This window comes from Tachypleus tridentatus, chromosome 9, assembly GCF_004210375.1.
Source record: "Tachypleus tridentatus isolate NWPU-2018 chromosome 9, ASM421037v1, whole genome shotgun sequence".
In the NCBI taxonomy this organism is placed as follows: domain Eukaryota; kingdom Metazoa; phylum Arthropoda; class Merostomata; order Xiphosura; family Limulidae; genus Tachypleus; species Tachypleus tridentatus.
This window is the reverse complement of record NC_134833.1, coordinates 84,805,039-84,822,947: the sequence shown is the minus strand read 5'-3', so window position 1 is coordinate 84,822,947 and position 17,909 is coordinate 84,805,039. Positions and strand designations below refer to the sequence as shown.

The 17,909-nt window shown below is 30.2% G+C and overlaps 1 pseudogene across 1 annotated transcript in view; it reads left to right on the top strand.

Annotated features, from left to right (window-relative positions):
- Positions 1-17,587, top strand: part of LOC143225655 (eIF5-mimic protein 2-like) — a 36,970-nt pseudogene extending 19,383 nt beyond the window's left edge. The window contains exons 6-14 of the transcript XR_013013975.1: positions 1,534-1,669; positions 1,813-1,922; positions 3,633-3,719; positions 7,268-7,375; positions 8,681-8,746; positions 9,442-9,661; positions 12,077-12,199; positions 14,934-14,995; positions 17,174-17,587. The product of XR_013013975.1 is annotated as an eIF5-mimic protein 2-like (transcript). The remainder of the gene's footprint in view (positions 1-1,533; positions 1,670-1,812; positions 1,923-3,632; positions 3,720-7,267; positions 7,376-8,680; positions 8,747-9,441; positions 9,662-12,076; positions 12,200-14,933; positions 14,996-17,173) is intronic.
- The last annotated feature ends 322 nt before the right edge of the window (positions 17,588-17,909 follow it).

The window sequence follows — 17,909 nt, the reverse complement described above, 5'->3', positions numbered from 1 at the left end:
ACAAGGCAAAGGTTGCCCACAAAATCTTTCACTAGTGCTTGCTTAGACATTTCTACAAGTCAAACTATATCAAGTTTTCAAATATCCATTCATAAACACAAATAACACATAACTAAGAATATAAATGTAGAACCTAAGTGCAATCTGTTTAGCACACTCGTACATTTGCCACACACTTGATACATTTCAAGAAAACAATGGACAAAGCCTGTTTTCTATCTCTTGCTACAGATTCATACTCTTGCAGAAGTTGCTTAAGGCTGTAAGTGAATAGTGTGAAATCTCTTTTTATTAGTTGGAAGCATGTAAATTAACTATAAACTGTCATCTTTTAACAACTTTGCAAGTAGGCGTGGCTGATCTTAAGCTTTTAAAATGTTAGTATGTAAAACTCCATTGAAAAATTCTTGGAAATTTTCCAGATCTTGATGAAAGACAGGTGGAACTTTAATTTGACCTTCTTTGCTGGCAGTCTTTATTTTCTCAGTATCATGTATAATAACTCGTAAAGGTTAGACTTTTGAATGTAAGTGGTTCACTTGGCAACAAAAACCAGCAGTTTAATTGCTATTTTAAATGTTATTTCAAAATAAAGGAATAAAACTTTTAAGTTAAAACATACTTAATAGTAATTTCGTTAAAATACTTTCATATTAAATTTTGAATGTAACTTGATAACATGTACAGAAGGGGTTTAAAAATGGAGTCAATGAAACCCATGCTTAAGAAGTTACAGTTGTTAAATCCAGTACTTAATTTATTGAGTGCAAGAACTAACTACATTATAGCTTTTAACAATAGAAAAGCATGAGGTATTATGTATCTCAAGACAGCTAGTATGGGTATTAAAACTTAAAGTAGAGAACAACGTTTTGATCTTCTTAGGTCAACTTTGTGTTGACAAAGGTATTATATCATGTTTGCAATTGTTCTTTGTAACTGAGTTTCATGTGGATGAGGCTAGAAACAGTATTTTATTTAATGTAATATATATTGTGTAAATTATGTAGAAATTTTTTACTAGATACTTCTAAAAGTTGGAAGTTATTCAAGAAAATGAGTATTTTACAGATTTTGGGATCATAAGAAAGATTCAAAACATTTGTTGAACTTACACGATTCAGGCAACTTCAGAAGCGTTTGAACATTGAAGTTTGTGTAACTCGGTGGTTTTGAGTTAGGGTTGGCAACATGCTACCTATACTTTGCACTAACAAACATGCAGCACAAGGATTCTATAAAAGCAGGGGAGGGGGTACTTTGTCTAGAACTTCTCTAGCATATGAATAAATACTATTATTTTCAGCAGTGTTGACCATAAGCTACTTGACTATGTGTAGGTGTACTTGTAAGAGCAATTGAAAGTTGTAAAACTGACACTCATCAGTCAAAGTCATCAAAATAGGTCTTGGAATCATCTGCTTAAACATAGGATATGAAGTTAGAAAAGAAGCATATTTGCTATTTTAAAAAAGTGAAAACAGGAAATTAGTGTTTCAGAATGTGGTTGACCTGGTGAATTTTGTGTTTTAGGTGCTTGTCTTCCTGAAAGCCTTTTCTCCTTCTGAGAGAACTAAACTTGCAACAGTTACATCCATATTGATTGGTAGTGGTCTTGTTCCCAGTGTTGCACTGATCAGTTGTCTGCAAGATCACCTAATAAAAGATGGTAAGTTTAACCTGTTATAAAAATATATATGCTTGTTGGGGGAAGAATTGTATTGCAGAGGTTTATTATTATTAATATTAATCTTTACTGTTATGGAACATCACTAGTATCTAGTATTCTCAGTATTATAAATTTTTTCTTAGGTATTGCCCTGGAGTTTTTACTGGATTTTTTTAAGACCTGGTTAGCAGAGAAAGATGCTCCCACTCTTTGGACAGCACTTCGTAAGGCTGGACTAGAGATAAGACTTATGGTAATTTTGCTTAGTTTTTTTTGTTACTTGAAGTGCTTAAAATGTGTGTTTTTTTTTAAAGCTATGGCATAACAGCTTGTAAATGGTTTTGAGTTTTTTAGGTGCAAACTTTCAACTCATACTTCATTTTCTTTTGTCCAGTTTGAGGTCTAATTACAGTTTTGGACTTGGGAGGTACTTGGCCATGTGCAAGGTCTTGCAGATTAATGTTTTCTAATTCTAGCTATAGAAATTTCAATTGCTTCAGCTATTGAGGATTTGTTTTTTATTTTGCATTATAATTATAATTTAGATAGCATAAGGATTCAAATTTTCACATACATTATAATGTTAATTTCATTAGTATATATTTAACTAAAGTGGTTTAATTAAATTTTGAATGTAACAAGGTAAATATGCAGAAAGAAATTTTAAAAAAGTGCTGATGGCTGTAGGATTAAATATATTAGTTTTGTTATCATTTGTAATACTAAAAATTTGTAGAGTATGTTGGTGGGCTAGTAAGTTTCTATGGTGAGTATACTGTAATTAGCAGCAACTATTTGTTGTAGAAAAAAAAAAAAAAAGCATAGGTGATGATCTTTCAAAAGTCTTCCATTTTCTGTCTTCAGATCAGGGTGTATAAACTGTTGCAGGTCTTTTATTGTATTTTGGGATGTTGGAGGACTTGTTCTGATTAGTGGAATGGCTGCAAGTGAATTCAACCAATGATAGTCATAGGTTGCTTATCTCTAATCCTGAATCTCTATCTCTGATTGTGAGTGGTGGACTCGCTGAATGTGGATTCAACCAATGTTATTTACAGGCTGAATTCTCATGTAGTCTTTCCACAAATCAGAATCATGGATAAAAAAAACTAATCAGAACATGTTCTCCACAATCCATCAACTTACTATAAAAGACCTGTAACAGTTTGCACACTCTGATCTGAAGACTTTAGAAATGCCATTATCTACTCTTGTGGCTTTTCTGCAACAGGTAGTTACTGCTTAAACAATATATTAAAGAATGATAAATTTCCACTTTATCTGTGCTTTGAATTATGGATTAGAACTCTAGGATTATGGCCTGACATGGTCATGTAGTTAGGGAACTCAACTCATAATTTGAGGGTTGCAGGTTCAAATCCACATCACACTAAACATGTTTGTCCATTCAGCCATGGGTATGTTATAGTGTAACAGTCAGTCTTACTATTTGTTGGTAAAAAGAGTATCCCAAGAAGTGACAATGATTAGTAAGTGACTTTCCTCTGGTCTTGTACTGCTAAATTAGGGATGGTGAGTGCAGATAGTTCTCGTGTAGTTTGTGCAAAATTTTAAAAATAACAAACTATAGGATTGAAATGGTTGTATGTATATCTTATACATTTCAAAACAAGTTTATGCTTTTTGTGAAAAGTGAATTTTTTGTTTCATTATTTGTGATTTAATTTTTATTTTCATCAAAGGGCCTTTAATAGTAATTTATTATTCCTCATTTTTTAGTCAGGTGGTTTTTAAGCATGAAATATTTAAAGATACAGAAAAACACCAAACCCAAAGTTGACCTTTTTGTGTTTTTAAAGATGTTTTTATGTTTTAATTTGTAATAATACATTTTAAGTTTTAAAGCTTAATTAGTTTTTATTTATTCAAAAATATTAATTTTTTTTTTAATTCTGAATTCTTGGAACACTTAGTCTAAAAGAAATTTTGATGTACCTAACAGGAGTTTTTTCCGACAAGCCGTAGAACACCAGAGATATTTTCAGAAACTTTTAAGAATCACGGAATGAGCTCACTCTTGGAGTATCTGGTCAGTAGCTTTGTTTTTAAAGTATATAACACAGTTGTTAATTTTGAAGTATTTAGATTTAATATTTTGAGTTTATTTATGCTGCTGCTCAAAGAAAAAGTAAGACTCAATCAGTGTATTTTCTGAAAATGACAGTTTAACACATTTTTGTGTTGAATGGGTCAAAATGTTTGTCATATATAGTTTTACATCCAAAATTTAATTTTATGATCAATGTATAATAGTGAACTTTGTATGAAAATGTAGTTTATAATACAAATTTATAATATTTAAGGTTTTTTTCTTAATTTCAAGTAGAAATTAAAATGTCTAAAACTTCAATTTTCTATGTCATGTATTATGTTTGAGTTCTTAACCTTTTCATGAGAGATCAGTAGTCAAAGTCCGTTGCATTGCAAATGTTGACTTGCATTCGAAATGTTATTGAACTTCTATTTTATGAACTTGTGTCAATGAGTTTGGTATAAAATTTTAATATTATAGATTAATTTTTTAATTTAAAAGTGAATATTAAAAGAATACACTTTAATATTGATTTTTGAGAGTTATGTGGTATGTTGAATGCAGTACTGGTTAAAAGTTGATATTTGTGATATCAAAATACTAAGTATATAGTTTCATAAAATTAGAAACTCAAATTACCGATATTGTGAAGCTCAAATATAAAATAAAAACCTCATATGTTGTACTTTTGCTGAGATATGGCTTATGTACTGTATCAGACACAGTGGCCCTGTTCACTTCTTTCCATCTTTGGAAACAGTCCCTTATATATACTTCAATATATATATATGACATGTGAATAACCAATCAACAGCTTAGAATCTCTCCCTTATGATTTTTCTGCCATTTTAATCTGTTAAAAGGCTACCATATTCTTTTGAACCAATATTTCAAGGAGGTAGGTTGTGTCTTGAGTCTGCTTCAAGTTTCATATTTTTTTAGGCCTAAATTCAACTTAGTTATAAAGCTCGATAAATTATTGTTGATTTCTATGCCATTGATATAGTAATGCACTATTTTTTGATTATTCAACTATGTATGTATAAAACCTAAAAACTGTTTTGTTTCATATCCTCTGCATGTGGAATTTAAAAAGCTTAGCAATCTATGTCCGGCACTAATAAGAGTTCAAAAGGTTGTAGTTAAGAGATGATTGTTTGCTTTACTTCTTTATTTATTGTTCTATATTTTATGAAAAGTTTAACTTAAGCTAGTTAGGCTTAACATTTGTTTTTCATATTATAATTTGTAATCCTTCTAGCATGAAGTAAAGCATAATTTATATTTGTTTATTAATTTTTATGATTGTTATGAGGTCAGCAAATTGACAGATTCCACATAGTTAAGGCAGAGAAAATAACAGACAAAATCTTAAGTCATATTGAAAATAAACATTTAGAATGTATTTAGGTTTTCAGAGATTACACAAATGCATAAATATTATGACATGAAATCACTTTGCACTTGGACTGGTAATGAAATGGACTCTATTTTTACAAACAAATCTTTAGAAAAAAAAATCATTAAAAATCTGGTTTTGTGTACAAAAAGCTTGTAATCGTTACTTAAAAGTCTACTAAATTTTGTGAAGACATACAAACTGCATAAGAAGTTGTAGTATGAATACTTTGTGTGCTGATGTTTATATGAACTTGTGTATATTATATCAAGACTGTTGCAAAATGGTTAACCCTCTTGCCACAGGCAGGCCGAAGTGTGCACATCATGACTTTTAAGAGAGTTACAATCAACATTTAATTAAAGTATTTTATCATCATGGTGTATGAGTAAATTTGACATTAAAATATAGTTAAAATATCAACTTTTAATATTGTATGAGTTCTTAATTTTAAAAGGAAGTATTTCCAACGTATTCTCTGTTATGAGAATTATGGACATTTGTTCTCTAGGTATTTATTTCCTTTCCTGTAATTTATTTATCATTTCTCTGAGAAGTATGGGATTTAGTGTAAACTACTCCCTAAATTGTAATTATTACTCAGACAAGCAACAACACTTGATTAAAACTTCTGATTTGTTGTATACAAAAATCTTGTATCATTTACTGAAAGCTTGCCAGATTTCTTGAAGATACATGAAAATTTTAGAAATTATAGTGTGAAAACTCTTAAAGGTCAATTTGGGGTCAGAAACTATCAAATCAACCGAGCTCATAGTGAGAGTTAATTTTATACATCAGAATTTTCTAATTTCTAAAATAAGGTGCTGCAGTTTCTAATGCATTATAAACACAAACTATACATGATTACAAGCAAAAATCTAAAATTTGATTCTTTTATCTTTGTTTGGTAAGATATCAAATTTGTCAATCTCACTTGAGAGAGATCCCTTCCTCTTTCACTGAGTTTTTGAGCTTACTGCTAATCACATTTGCATGATTAACAGACATACGTAGGAGGTTCTCGGTATCAAACTTATAATATTTTTTAAATTTAGTAAAAAGAGTATTCACTTGATAGAAATGTCTTGTGTGATCATGGTTTTGCTGCACTAAACAACTAACGGATATTTTGAACCTACTTGTAATGTATTTAATGAGTTGGGTAAAGTATAGTAATTTTGAGACAGTCTGTTATAACATAGTGTTTTTTATGTTATAAAAACACATTGAAAAGTATGCAAATTTTTTATGTATATCCAAATTTCTGAGACTTAATGTGATATAGAATAAGAGTGAATTTTTCACTCTAGTGAAAGAGCTTGAACATAAAGTGGTAACTAGAAATCCATGTTTGTTATATATATTTTAACAAATGTAACTAAAAGTTCTTGGATTATTCTAATAATATGCAAGTAAAATTAGTCTATATGTTACACAAGCTTTGAACATCTATGTGAATTATGACAATGGATCAAGTTAATTCTTATGGGAAATAGTTAATGGGTTCCTGTTTTGATTTATTACTTCTTTATACAGGAATTAATGTTCCAGTAGTATAAATTACAGTTGTAAAAACTTTAAATAAAACCATTAAAAGTGATAAGTGGAATCTTTTTCATCAGTATTGCAGTTGTGGTAGAGTAACAAATTTGTATTATGTTTTTAAATTTTCACTTTACTGTACATTGATGATTTATATAATATTTAGGTTTAATGTATATAGCCACATCTGTAGCGTTTACTTTGTTGTTAAAATACTTTATTCATTATACTGTAAAATGAATAGGGAATGAGTATTTCCACATGCAGTGTAATCCAAGTTGGTCCTTCTGACCACTTGTTTTGTTATTTTTAATATATATGTATAATATATATACATATACATGTTTTCTGGATGAAGGATGAGAAACTATTCTGATATTCATTTGTGATTCATTTTATTTCATATACAAATTAATCTTAATGGATAACAAGCATGATAAAGGTATATGAGAATATAAGTATAAAAATTGTTTGTTAAACTTTAATGGTAAATGTAAGTCAAAAACAGTTTTTAAGTTGTTTAGTATTTGACTTATTGGTGCAACCTGTCTATTTAAAAAATAAAACAATTTCAGTTTTGTGATATCTGTAATTTGAACAGAAGGTCCATCAGAGTAGTTCTGTGAAGAAAGACCTGCAGCAACAGGTTGCCCCTCTTCTTAAGAGTGATGCTCCGTTGTTGAGAGGTATGTGTTTAATATTTTGAGATGTAGTTTATTTTACTGACAGATAAATATATTTTCATATTCAAAGTTATTATTTCAAACCTTGAATGGATATAAATAGATCTAATCATATTTAGAGTAATTTGTAGCTCATTCACCTCTTGTTGGTTTTAATACGTAATGGGAAATTGTAATATAAGTATCATTTGGATAAATGGTAAATAGAAAGATGTGTAACTGCTGGCACTTGTATTTCAACTGAGAACTTTTCAAAGGCAACTAACTAATAGGATGACTTACTGAGTAGAATTTTATGATGAATTTACTGATTTTGAAGAAAAAGATCTTGAATAATCAGATGGAATTATTTTCTGAATAAATGATATAGTTTGCATGTATATATCTATGTTTGTGCATGAAATTTATAAATTGAATGCGAAGTTTATTGCAACTTTAAATTGAACAGCATGAATAAATACCCAGAGACGGGTAGCAATTTGTACTGTAATTTTGAGTACCACATTAAACTTAATGAGTGTAGAAAATTACAGTTTTGACAAGCAGATCATTTGTTTAAACGTGATATAACTCTAGTAGAGGCGAAGATTAACTAATGGATTATTCAGATAAGATATATTTTAGTAAATATTTTTATCTGCCACAAAATTATAAAATTAGAAAAAGTTTCCTTGAAATTTTTGGTACTTTATAGCTCAATTTCCATAAATCAGATAATCCTCAGATATATTATTTAAGGGTGTAACTTTACTTTGAGAACTGAGTAAAATTACTATAACTATTGTTGCTAAGAACTTGGTCAAATATTTGTTTCTCCTGTTGTTTTTCATGAAATTAAGTTATTATAACTAAATAAATTCATAATGACAGATTTGTAGAAACATTCAAGAAGTTCCAAACTGAAACATTCAGTTTAAATGCATGATATTCTTCTTAACATTGATTTTTTTTTGTAATTATCTAATCTTTAACTGTTCTTTTTGGTAGTGAAATTAACCACATTTGAAAGAGCTGTGTAACAGTTTGTCTGTTAAAACTTCTGCTATGGGTTATTTGTTTCACATAATCATTCTTTTGCCACTTGAAATTAACTGAAGTTCTTGGTATGATTTATTTCATATATTTTAAAGTAGGTGAGTTATGAAAATAATCCAAGCATTTGATGTGATTTAAGAAAATTATGTTGGCCCTTGTATATTTTGAAGTTAAATTTCATGATTTTCACAGGCAGAATAATATAGTTTTCTTATTTAGCTTAGTTTAGTAGCAGGTGATTTGTATTAACATATGAAATGTATTGCATTTTGATATTGTTAATTTATTTTATTCAGATTTTGTTTTTATTGAAAGATTACCAAAACAAACACAACCTACCTGAAAATGAATTAGCAGTCTTGGTGAGTTTGATAATTGTTTTACATTTGTATACCCATATTTGCTGTATAGTTTTATTAGTGTTTTTTGTCACCTTTATAAGATTGGCTCGTTTTCAACAAGATTTTCTGTTAAGATGTCTGCTGATGACATCTTAACAGTCTTTGGATTTAGAGTGCAGAAATCAGTGGCTTGATTTTCTCGGTGGATGCAGCGATAGTCCATTGTTGAGATATTGATGCATCTCATAATATAGGTTATAAGTTTTTTTTTATATTGTAAAAGTTGTTTTTGTTCTGTTGTGTTTTATTCATAAAAAATACTTTTAGTAATTTTATAAAGTCTTCAGATTTCACACTTAAATAAGTAATTAGTTTGTTTACAATAAGCTTAAATTGACATTATGGTGAGAAGGAGTTCTCTTGATAACTGCAAATTGAATTAATTTAACAGTTTACATTTTGAAGCTAAAAGTAAAAGCCATGAGTAAGAGATAGCATTTTAAATGAAAAATTGAAGAAATTAGGAACTAATTAAAGGAACATTTAAACATTGCTGAAATTGATTATTTTACTATTAAGTAATTAAGTATTGTAGATTGTTTGAAGCATACTGGATCACTTATAAAAACACATCATTTGGACTGAAAAATATTGGTCATTGCTTTTAACATAGCAAATTGATCTTTGTAAAACTAAATTCAGAATTTTTCATTCAGGTATGGAAAACATTAATGGCTGCTGTTGAGTGGAATAAAAAAGAAGAATTGGTTGCTGAACAAGCCTTGAAACACCTGAAGAAGTACAGTGCTCTGTTGGCAGCTTTCACCCAAGGTGCCAAGGCAGAGATTGCATTGCTCCTCAAGATCCAAGAGTACTGTTATGACAATATGAACTTTATGAAGGTTTTCAGAAAGATTGTCGTTGTTCTTTACAAAAGTAAGTTATGGTCAAGATAAGAAAGCATGTGGGTATGTTGCGTTGTATGTTTTGTGCACTATATTACCTTGTAGAGGTCCGCCATTCAAAGTTTCTTCTGTTCATAGAGATAAAAATAAATTTTCAGTTTGAAGTTTCTGAACATTACATGTTTTATAATAAAAGCTATCAGTGTGTGGGTTTTACTGTTTTTATGCAGCTTGGCAAGGAAAAAGATTTAAAGAAATGTTACTCTTTGGTTTTTACTAAAATTATTTTTAGTTATGGTTTTAGAAACATTTTTTGTTTTTTACTTCAAAATAGATTCATTCTCATTTAAGCCTGTTTTAAATGAGGATACTAAGTTTACAGAACTTTATATGTATTATCTGATAGTTGATGGTGTTGGCTAGCTACCTTCCTTATAGTTTGTCACTTCAAAACTAGGGATGGATAAAACAGAGCTTTTGTTAGTATCTTTTATCGAAAAGCAAGTAGAGGATTAAAAAAACACATTGTTTTATGGAATGGTTTGTTAAAAAGTAAAAAAATAAATTGATATTAATTAAAAAGCAGTGATACTTGTAATATGATTTTTAGGCATTTGAAAAAGTGCTTGAAAAATGACTTCCCATGCTAATGTTTTGGTGTACACTTTAATTTGTTATATACTTTGTATACCAGTGACAGCTGCAAGTACTACAGAAGGATCAACTGTATATAATTGAAAGTTAGGGATCTATAAGTACTGATATTGTGCATGAGCTATCATATTTGATTGTATTGGTAGTATTACTTATTAGATAATTTATCTGCTCAAACATCAGTTACTGCACTATACCTTACAAACACGTGGATTCATAGTCAACTTGGTAAAAATGAAAATCTTGCATTAACAATAATTATAAATAAAAAATGCATAATTAAAATGCCATTTCTTAATTTATTTGTAAAACAAAAAAAAAAAAACACAAAAAAAAACATACCAGTTGTGAGATTTACTGATAACTGTAACTGATGTTACACTAATTATTGGAAGTAAAGTAACTTCAAGTAATTTTTACATGGTACAATATGTTATGTTAATGTGGCTGCTGTGTAAATTTAATGACTTCTGTATGTGGAAATTTTTCATAACTGTGAGAAATTACTCTGATATTTTTATCTGAAAAGTGTATGAACCCAATTTTAATACTTTGTTGGGCTTTTTTGCACGAGTATAATATTTTGTTAATATACATTTTTTTCTACAAGCGCAATTGTTTTGATTCTTTAAAGCTTTAATACTTTGTTTTGATACCTGGCTTCCCACATAATCAACATTTTCAATATATATGTGTGTGTGGCGTGTGTGTATTATTTAAATCTAACCTGTTGTGATCAAACAAACATTTTGTTTCTAATGTTTACCCTCACAGTTTTCAGAGTAGTTTGGTTGTTATTATTTCTATAACTTTCTTTTTGAGTACTTGGTGTTCTTTGGTATTGTTGACTTACATTTAATTGTAGTATTATTAGTTGGAAGGGTAATATATATAAACAATTTATATTACTACAAATAAACATGCTGTGTTAATGTTCATGTTAAATGATTATATGATATAGGTATGTATGGGCCATAGAGCTAGCACTGTTTTAGAAGGTATCGTGGTTATATGTTACATTTTTAATCTGTATCATGCATTTCATATTTAAAATAACAAGTCTCATTCCTTGAATTTTTGGTACTCTGCTTTTGACTTGATTTGTAGATACAGGGGCATAGATTCTGGGTGGATGGGCAGTATACATTCCCCCTTCATTTTAGGTGGGGGGGGGGGTATGGTGTATACAATCATTCCCCCTACAGTTTGGTCTGTTGAATTGTTTTATTGAGTCACAGGCCTACAAATTATGTGTTTGTTCTTGTGATTCTCATGTTCTTTCCAATCGAATTACATAATTAGGCCTAGATGTAGGCTTTTTCAGTAGCCAAAATGTACATCTTTAATATAGGCGTGCTTCTAAGGTTTTCGATCTAAGCGATAGTTCTTAAGTGTTAGTCAGTAGGCCTACGTATACATGCAAGTATCGTGGCAAGAAGATTACTCTGTTACTGCATGTCTACAGCTTTCAGGTTCACGTAATCAGAGATTACCAGTTTGCAAATTGAACAGTCTACATAAGTGGTTACAAAAATCATCCCCCCATCGGGTGTAAAAACTATGCCCCTGCCCCTGTGTGGATACAATTGTCATGGTACATTAAATTACAAAATGAGATCTCCATGTGTTTATTTAATCCATCATATGTCAAAGGTAACACTAAAATAAAAAAATAAATATTTATTACTAATACAAATCCAAGAACATGTAAGATTGTTTATATCTTGTTAATTTACATTTTATTTCTTATTGTTAGAGGGTGTAAGTTAATGATACTTGTGTATATTTATAGCTGATGTTTTGAGTGAAGATGTCATTTTGAAGTGGTACAAGGAAGCCCACTCCTCCAAGGGCAAAACAGTATTTTTAGAACAGATGAAGAAGTTTGTGGAGTGGCTTCAAAATGCAGAAGAAGGTTTGTTTTACATACTTCTTTGAAGCAAATATGGATGCTCAGTTATTATTTACCATTTATGAAATGTTAAAGCTTCATACGTAGTTACTTGGAACAAAATAATGAATTCTAACATACTGTTTGAAATGGAAGTTGTATCTCAAAGTTTTTTTCTTTTCTTTTTTTTACAGCTTGAGGCTGTCTGTTGTTTTTAGACAACACATTTGTGAGTTCATGTGTATTTCAGTTACCTGTTATGTTTTCAAAAGCTTGCTTTTGTATATGGATAGGTTTGATAATTGTATGTAGATACTTTTGTAGCCTTAGATACAGCAGTTCTTTCATGTGTATATGAATATATATACAGGGCTCCCTGGTTATAACACCATCACTCATATTGTAGATTGGGATATACTACAGATCTTTGTTCCAATAATCAGTGATGACGAGAAACCCACTTGTTGAGAAATTTATATGCAAAAACGGCTCGTTTGGGCTGAGAAAACACTTTACATAGAAGAGCGAACAACGTTTCGACCTTCTTCGGTCATCGTCAGGTTCACAAAGAAAGAGGTAACTGACCGAAGAAGGTCAGAAGACCTTCGTCAGAAGACCAATCGTCAGAAGAACTGACGATGACCGAAGAAGGTCGAAACGTTGTTCGCTCTTCTATGTAAAGTGTTTTCTCAGCCCAAACGAGCCGTTTTTGCATATAAAGATCTTTGTTCCTTTCCCTACATTTTATTTTGGACTTGCCCTGTAAGGAACTTTCTGCTGAATGCTTTTCTTGACTTTAGTTTAGTCTTTAGTGGTGTCTTAGTGTTTCATTAACAGATTACTGAAATGAGTTCTGAACAAAGCAGGCTTGCTGTTAAGTCAGGTCAGAGTCATGCAGATTATGCTTTTGTTTTGTTTAAATAAAGTATGAACACTTAAGCTGCTATCTTTGTATGTTGGGAAAAGTAAGAGTCCACAATGCTTTAAATTTGTAAATGTAAAAAAGAAACAAAATATTCTGTAGAACACAAGAGCAGTTTAAATGCTTGGATGTCTGCAAACATGTATTTGACTTGGTTGCATGACCTTTTGTTCCATTAGTGCACCAGCATTTGAAAACAGACACACCCAGTACTGAAGGTATTGTTGCTTTCAGATAACTGTCTGGCTCACCCACTTCCTGACAGTCTCATATTGAAGAATGATAAGTTTAAGGTTCTGTATTTCCAAACAATACCTCAGTCATAATCCCAGCTCTTTGATCAAGGAGTCATCCGTGCTCTCAGAGTAAACTACAGGTGGGAGCTATTGTTTACTTTGGTGTCAACAGAAATGAAATTCCTGAATTTCAAAAACAACTAACTTTGAAGGAAGTAGCATACAAAGCTGGTCGTGCATTGAACTTTATTTCAAAAGACACCATCCAAATTTGTTGTGAGAATGTCATTTTTTTCAAACAGAAGATCAGATGATTCAAGAAGAGAATGGCAACAGGGTATAAAATAGGCTTACTTCAATGACAGCATAATGAGATTTTTGGGCTGTTAGGGATATCTTTGGGACCTTTAACACATGGAGAATATGACTAAACAGCAGGTTTATTGACAGTAAAGAATCAATGTTTTTATTAGACAAGTGCCATCAAGGAGAAGATGGCCAAAGGGAAGTGTCCAAGAGTTGGACAATCAAGATGAGAACTCTTCTGATTGTCCTGTTACACAGGAAGCACCAAAAGGCTTAGACAGTGCAATGATGTGACTGGAGGCACAACAGGATTTTGAGTTGAAGAAGTGATACTTTTGTAGTTAACATCTGAAAAAAATAATCTTGCAGAAAAAAATCCTCTTGCAAATAATTACAAAAACTCTTTGGCATTATTTAACCAAAAAGATTCCATGTACTGACTTCACACTAATTTCAATACATATTTTTATGTATTTTTGTGATTTATAGCAATTAAAAAAAATTTAGAAAATTAAAAATGTTGTATGTCCATACTGTATTGGGTAAAACAACCACTTCTTCAGTTATACCGTGGGAGGTATTATAATGCTGTGCCTCTTTCAAAACCCGCATAATAAGTGGGGAGCATTGTACAACATTTTAGGAGTATGCATAATTTATTGCTAAGGTAAAGAGAAAGGATTTAGTGAAGAATGGGAAGATTTATATTGTAAGCTGAAAATTAATTTCTTCAAACTGGATAGTATGAACAGTGTTTTATAATAAGAGAGAGGGAGAAACATTCAAAGTATGTGAAATTTCTTTTTCATTAAATATAATTTTTTGCTACTTCTGTAAACTATTAGTTATTGACACTCAGGTCCATGAGCTTAGGCTATTTTACAAGTACAAAAAATTTGGTAATGTCAGTAATGCTGTAATCCTGTTCAAAAGGTTTTAGCTCTATAAAAGAACACTATTATCTTTCACCAAATACTATAGACAAAAAGTCAGTAGTGGCATTACCAAATTTCTTTTTCATTAAATTTAATTTTTTGCTACTTCTGTAAACTATGAGTTATTGACACTCAGGTCCATGAACTTAGGCTATATTACATGTACAGAAATTTGGTAATGCCACTACTGACTTTTTGTCTATGGTATTTGGTGAAAAATAATTGTGTCCTTTTATAGAGCTAAAACCTTTTGAACAGGATTAGAGCATTTTACTGTCGATTTCATAGGCAATGACATTTCTAAAACAAGTAGTGAGAAAAGAAAGACTGTTGTAGTGATTACAATTTTTCTACTACAGAGAAGTGTGATATGAACCTTTAGTAACTAGAAAATGAACATTGTGGAACCATCACGTAAGGTGTAAGTACCTGCACTGTACATAATATTATGATTACTCTGAGTGTAGATTCTTCAAAACTAGATGTTGAGCAATACATCTAAATGATGTTGGTAGATAAGACACAAAACAAATATCTGTACCACTAACCACATATGTATTTGTGGAGTTGCTTGATGATATACTTATAAACTTACAATTACTGAAGAGTACATGGAGATCACTTAATACTTTACAGGATATATTCCAAGTATTGATTATACGAGAGTATCTTTTATTTAATTCATGTTTTGCACATAGGTGGAGACTTAATTAGTGGGTAAGAAAGAAAGAAAGAATTTGATAAATAGTAGTGATTATTGTGTAGTTTATTTGTAATCATATTTCAATGTCCTAAGTTTTTGGAATGCTATATTGCTTATTTAAGGGTTAAAACAAGGTATTCACGGAGCAATGTTTACCATAAAAGAAACGGTAAATATGTAACTAAGGTATCAATACAATTAATGTTAAAACAGAAATATTTACCAATTAGTAAATTACCTTAAAGTGTAAAAAAAACTCAACATTAGTAGTGTTTTATGCATTGTTTTGAATAACTGTTTTCTTGCTCTTATCAGTTTTATAAACAGTTCTAAGAGTCTGCTGGTAAGTTCCATTGTAAAATTTATGAAAATATATATATATACTAATTTTGAATGGTTCCAAGCATGTCAATGCTAATTTTCAAGTGACTGTTCAGTCAGTTCAGTATCTCTTAACACCATCTTGATATTGCACTTGCAGTTCCGGTATGAACATTTTAAAAATATTAATTTAGATTACTGTTTCATAGAGCTTTTTATTTTCAGGTGACATGATTTATTCAAACCTAAGAGCTCCCCAAACTTCTTGACCTGTGTTTCAGTCTTTCTCTCACAACTTTTAAATGTTTTTTTGTATGTATATATTCTGCTTGATGAGTTAAAGTCATTTTTGTTTTGTTGAAAGAGTTAAACTGGAATCAGAGATGCATATAAATGAGAGGTCCTGTACAGAATGCTGTTGAAAAGAATATGACAAAATATTGTAAGGTTGAATCGTGTTCTCAGAATGTTGGTAAAGATTTAAGAAGTTGCAACAGAGGTCTTTGAATCTTTTTTGTAAATACTTATTTCAAGGAAAGTTTCTTCATGTTCTTAACCAGATAGGATTAAGCTACTTGAAAAGTATTTTTTCTTCTTAGTTTGGTTTTGTTTTTTTATTTAAATAAGAGCTATTTATGCTTGGCTGATCTTGATTTTGAAGTGGTGTACGAGATGGAAGATCACTAGTCAACAACCACCACAATGAATATTTTTATATCTTGCCCAAAGCCATTGAGCTTGTTTTAGCAGCATTGAGATGTAAATCATAAATCATGGCACTTTTTTACTTAAAATATTTAATATGTTTGGTACATGAATGTTTTAAAGTTGTGGAATAAATGAAAAATAAACTACATTATGTAACACAAATGTTGTTCCTGGATAGTATGTTATTTCTTAATAACTTATGCTGTAAAAGTACAGAAAATGGTCATTATTCCTTTTAATCATTCCTTTTGTGACCTGGATAACAAAATTTAGAAACTAACTTATTTTCTTTGTAAAAATGGGCAAATTTGCACGTTTTCATTTGCATTAGGTCTGAATGAAACAACATGATTCAAATTTGCATGTATTTACACTAAAGTTATACAAAAATGTTTAGAAGTGACTAGTTTTTCAAGATTTGTGACTAATGTAAATCACTTTCACATATTAGCCCCAAATACACTCTCCTATCATGTTTTCATTATATGCTTCCACGTCACAAAAGCAAAGTTTGAAGAGAAAATAGGTCTTTTTCCATTTACTTTAGGCATAAGCAATTGGGAAATAACACTTTCTGCCCAGGAACAAGTAAACATTTTGTTACATAGTGTTATTTGTGCCAAGTATATTACTGGATAGAGAAATGTTTTTATGATAAAAATTATTCTCTGTTTAAATTGTAGCTACCTGGTGGGGGTTTAAATGTTCACCTTCATGAAAGGGAGAGTTCTGGATTGAAAATGAGGACCTGATATTGAAATTATGATGAGTAAATGAGTAGAATAATTATGGAGAAATAAAATATTTCTCATTTAAGTTTTATAAGAGTTATAATTCTTTAGTAATTGTTATTTTCTGTATTTACAGAATCTGAGGAAGAAGACTAAAATAGTTCATCTCTGTGATCATGACATTTTCTTGCCTCAATCTCCACTCCTATTACCACCAGGGGGTTCAGACCACCTATTTAAACAAAAGCACACTTGGTAACCAGGCTGTGTTTTTCTGTATTTAAATGAAAGGAGCAGTTTTTCTGCAGTTTTTTTTATGTTGGATTTTGAAATTGTATGTGTCTGGAAATCTAAAATAGTTTTATGCTTTTAATACTGTTTAAAAATCAAATTTGTATCAACAAAATATTTTTATAAGGTGGCTCTGAACATATTACTGGTTCATCAGAAAACAGTTAAATTACATTTTTTGTCTATTATGTTAAAGACCTCCTGGAGCAATTAATAATGAAAAAAATCTGAGGTGAGATCAAATAAAATGTGAAAAATATTACAGAAGTTTTCTTATTTGCCACATATTTATAGATATTTTAATCTTATATTTTGTATTTCCAACTTACAACATTGTTTTGACATTCATTTGTAGTATTTTTTAATTGTTTTAGGTCAGATGTGTAATATTTTTACAAATATTATATAAAAATACAAAACTACACCAAAACCCTCACGGATCTTTTTAATTCATCAGAGATGTGAACTGTGCTGGTACATTTGTTATAATACATGATTGGCATGGCTGTGTCAACCAAAGCAATTCCATTGTTCCTAAAAGAATGTATGGCTATCGAACATTTTGTATTCAAAACAATTTA